A 5,110-nucleotide genomic window follows, 5' to 3' on the forward strand; every position below is an offset into this window, starting at 1 on the left:
GTCTGACTGAGTACATTTTTAAATAAAATAACCAATAGGAGGTACTTTTCGCGATCAAATCAAACTTAACTTAACCCAATGACCGTACAAATAACGTTCATAATCCTTTATTCAAGAAGTTTGTAGACAATAATCGGGGAATCCCCGACCCGGCAGATTTAATTTGAGCAATGTTGCCTACATCCTAAACTTTTTTTAACTATAACGTATACAGAGCATTTTATGAATCACACTAGCGGTTAAATCCGTAAATTACCACTAACTGGAAGAATCTAATCCACTATAAAATCCACTAGCCACTAAAACCAAAAAAAGGTCGCTGTAAGGCATGCCTAAACCACCAGATCTAGTGGAAAATCCACTAAGTTGGCAATACTGCTTGACGGCGTCTGTACAAAAAGTGACGCTTCTTAAAACTGTAAACTAAGAATAGGAATTTAGTTGGAAACTGTAAACAGGAATAAAGGGTTGCTAAACTTATTCCAGTGTGAGAGCGTCTCAAAATTAGCGTTTTTTATAACATTTTCCATTATGGCCAGATTGAACAAAATTACAATTTTTGGGCATTTAAATTCAAACACCCAACATTTAGTATGAATAAAAATTACTATATAGTGGTTATTTATTATATGGAGAAACTATTTAAATCTTTTTAAAGAATATTATAACAACTGGCTTTTGACCTTTCAATGCCCAATAATTGGATTTTAGCTTGTTAGCTCTCAATCATTAAACGTTTTTAATCATTTTTCATTGAAAATAAAACTATGATGCTTCAAATTACAAAACGTTTCATCAAATATCTTTAAATTTTACAAATTTATTTAATTTTCATTTTTATAAGTGGTCTTGAACGATGCAACTAATCCCTCCGCTTACATATTTTTTTGGTAAAATTTCAATCTGGCCATCGCTCGTTTCCAATTGCTAAACGTCAAAACCTCCTGAACTCGATCAACTGTCAAAGTTTAGGTGGTTTTGACGTTTAGCAATTGCTCTCTCACTTCCAGTGAGAGAGGAGTTAAACATCTCTTTATCTCTGCTGTAAATTTCCAAGAATATACATAGAAAAATAATAGAATAACTGACAAACAGTGCTGCCAGATGTGATGCATCTTGTTAGTGTGCCCACATATATATTATTTTTATTTATTTTTTATTTATTTATAAAAGCTTATAGAATGTTAATAACATATGTACAACCTAAAACATGCAGCGCTAGCTTCAGAGGCTATCAGCTGTCCGTTGAATAAATGTGTTGGCTTAAATTCTCCTCAATAGATCACATTCTTTAAGAAAACGATAGATGGTTTTTATATTTTCTTCCGTAGCGTTGGAAAGGAGGGAAATCGGATCTGTGTTGAAGTGGCAATCTCTCTTATCTTTCAGTGTTGGACAAAATTCTAATATATGAACCCTATATATATTATTAATTTCCTTTTTATAGAGAAATCGAAAAAGCTTCACAAGGAGAAAAAGGTAAGCATTGTGAATTGAATGTTGTGTGTATAATTAAACATTTTAATATTACAGGAATCATTTGGAGAATTAAAATATATTGCGTACAACAAACAAATAAGGGAGTAAGTTTTAAATTATTAAAGTTAAATAGTGCATATTTATTTCAAATATATATCTACATATATATGTATGTATATACATACATACATGTGTAAATGTAAAAAATTGAAAAGAATTTACAATTATAATTGTGTCGACTTTAGAATACCATCCCAGGATTTCGGGAATAAAATAGGTATGGTCGGAAAGAGAAGGTTCTTCAGATCAATATTGCATCCTTTAGTTGATGTGAAATATATATAATTCAACAATAAGTTTAATATTAAAAAAAATTTACACAAATTAGTGAAGTGCTAGTGGACATAAAAAGCGAAATATAGGTGTAAAATTAATTTTAAATCGAAAAATACGTTCTTCAAATAGTGGTATTTTCAGTTTTAAACGCAAATATCTCGAATATTCCCGCCAGTATAACTATGTATATTCTTGAACTGGATAACCTCCTCTATAACTAAAAACGTTCATTTGTTCGTCCAAGATATCTGATCGTATGCAGAATATCTAAAATTGTTTAAAGTAAAAACAACGGTAGTGTTTCATCATATACATATACGCATTTCTGCTCCTAAGCAATATTAAGCATAAATATATTAGTATTTGCTTTATAAAAATACATTTATGTTTTTCAGATATAATCCAGAAGCTGGATGCCATTGAGACCCGTCTCACTGCAATTGAAAAGTCCCTAACAGACAAAGTAAGTAACGCAGTATTACATTACCAAATTAAAACAGAAGCTAATTTTTATATTTTAATTTTCGAGATGCCAGAGAAGGCCGAGGTGCAGGCGCAAAGTAAATTTTTGCGCGAATGCCGCGTCATAGCGGCAACGACGCACCATTCAGTTAGCCGCATCACCGGTGATTTGGAGGACGAGCATTACGTGGAGCTCGCTTCGAAACTGCCCATGTGATCGGAAGAGCACGTGCGCTTCGTGGAAGACAAACTTTCACAAAAGGAAAGCACGGATGCTATGGTAAATATTTCGTTTTTAAATATTATGCGATTGTAATAAATGTAATTTATTGTATTTTTTTTTTTTACAGATGCGGCTAATATTGAAGTCAAAGGGCGCAAAAGGCAATGTGGACGGCGTACTGCGTGGTATGTTTTCTGATGATCTAATGTACCACTACAATTTAGAGGGGCGCAAGGAGAAGGAATCCCTACTAAAACTAAAGTGCGTAGGGTTAGTTTTTGGTAGGTTTTTTTACTGGTATATATTTGACTGCCTTAACTCATTACGTCTCATTTTAGATATATTTCCTGACAAGGATAAAAACTCTATATATGGGGAGCTCCGGAGATTTGTGGCCTTAAGCCACAATCATTTTAAACAGAAAAACCATAAACTAAAGGCTAAATTAATATAAGATGTCTTATTATTACTTATATACATATATTTGTTTTAAGTTGCAAATATTAGTTTTAAGTTGTAAATATTAGTTTTAAGTTGTATAATTTAGTTTTAAGTTGTATGTATTAGTTCTAAGTTGAAGTTTCTTATTTTACTTTTACAAATATGAATTTTTAGAATTATAATTTTTATACTGAAAAACTTGTATTATTTTTCTGCCGAATGCAATAATAATAGGCACATTACTTATATTTATTATATTTAACTAAATATCTGATTTTGATTTTATTATTAAATAAAGCAAAATAATAAAAAAAACTGAATTTTATTTATTTTATTTTATTTTTTTTTTTATACTATATATATGATGCCTTTTCTTTATGACTGTTTTTTTTCAGTAATTATTTCATTGTGGTGGTTCTCTCTGTGCATATTTATACCCTGAACAGGGTATATTAAGTTTGTCACGAAGTTTGTAACACCCAGAAGGAATAGTCGGAGACCCTATAAAGTATATATATAAATGATCAGTATGTCGAGCTGAGTCGATTTAGCCATGTCCGTCTGTCTCTCTGTCTGTATATATACGAACTAGTCCCTCAGTTTTTAAGATATCGTTTTGAAATTTTGTAAACGTCATTTTCTCTTCAAGAAGCTGCTCATTTGTCGGAACGGCCGATATCGGACCACTATAACATATAGCTGCCATACAAACTGAACGATCGGGATCAAATGCTTGTATGGAAAACTTTCACATTTGACAAGATATATTCACGAAATTTGGTATATGTTGTTTTCTAAAGCAGCTTTGTAATCTCCGAAGAAAATGTTCAGATCGGTTGACTATAGCATATAGCTGCCATACAAACTGAACGATCGGAATCAAGTTCTTGTATGGACAACTTTCACATTTGACAAGATATATTCACGAAATTTTATATATTTTATTTCCTAAAGCAACAATGTAATCTCCGTAGAAAATGTTCAGATCGGTTGACTATAGCATATAGCTGCCATACAAACTGAACGATCGGAATCAAGTTCTTGTATGGACAACTTTCACATTTGACAAGATATATTCACAATATTTGGTATATATTATTTTCTAAAGCAACTATGTAATCTCTGAAGAAATTGATTAGATCGGTTGACTATAGCATATAGCTTCCATACAAACTGAACACATAGTTACTAACAGAAATGCACCTGTGAAGGGTATTTAGCTTCGGTGCAACCGAAGTTAAGGTTTTTTCTTGTTTTTGTTTTTTTTTTAATTAGCAAATTTAAAATTTTTAGATAAATTAAAATTTCGCATTTACCGTTTTATTTTTTCCAAATTTTGTGAAATTTTAATTTTAATTTTGTACCCTACGTACGTTGTACATATGTATGTATATACCGGCATAGGCAAATTGTATGCCGTATGTAGGTGTGTATATTATTTTCTGTACGGTTAACGCGGGAATAGAAAATCGGTGAAGTGCAGGTATGCACTTTTTGTTAATATGTACAATTTTAATAATGCTGTTTATACATTAAGATGGAGTGATAATGTATGGAGAAACATTTTTTTTGTTTTTTAACGGCATAACTATGAAAAGTTGCCTTTTAATATATAAAACAAACATCCGAAATATCAAAAAGCTGGATTAATGTTTTGAGGTGCCCAGTACAGTCAAACATTTAAATAAAACAAAAAAATGGCATTCTAAGCATTTATTACGAAAAATACTCTCTTACATTACTTAAAATACTAATTAAACATCAAACTGTTTTTTGTATTGAAATGAGACATTCGTTGACGTGATAGCAGTCTTGCCCTAATGAAACCGTCTCGTTTATTTTCCCCCCAAACTGCACTCGATGCTTCTGTTACCAACTTATGGCAGTGCTCCGCAGCTTGGATGTAGCTTAGAAAATCTGTAATATTCTGACATGTACCAAGACCGTTTTTTGACAATGTCTTTCAAGGTTTCATCAGACATATTTAAAGTTACAGGTGGTTCAGTTATATCACAGTCTTGCTACAATGTTATCTTTGGCATCGAAGTTTAATGCAGGTACTTTAAATGTTGAAAGTCTTCGAGAATTCTCTGTTCTTGATTTTACAATTCTTAGATATGCAAGATCTCTTATAATCTCTCTGTCATCATCAAGCATGGCCAGTGGCGG

General features: G+C 31.7%; 1 pseudogene; it reads left to right on the forward strand.

Moving 5' to 3' along the window:
• Positions 1–1,686: 1,686 nt before the first annotated feature.
• On the forward strand, positions 1,687–3,013 carry LOC120780263 (annotated as a pseudogene).
• The last annotated feature ends 2,097 nt before the right edge of the window (positions 3,014–5,110 follow it).

The sequence above is a fragment of the Bactrocera tryoni genome, unplaced genomic scaffold (assembly GCF_016617805.1).
Source record: "Bactrocera tryoni isolate S06 unplaced genomic scaffold, CSIRO_BtryS06_freeze2 scaffold_25, whole genome shotgun sequence".
Classification (NCBI taxonomy): Eukaryota; Metazoa; Arthropoda; class Insecta; order Diptera; family Tephritidae; genus Bactrocera; species Bactrocera tryoni.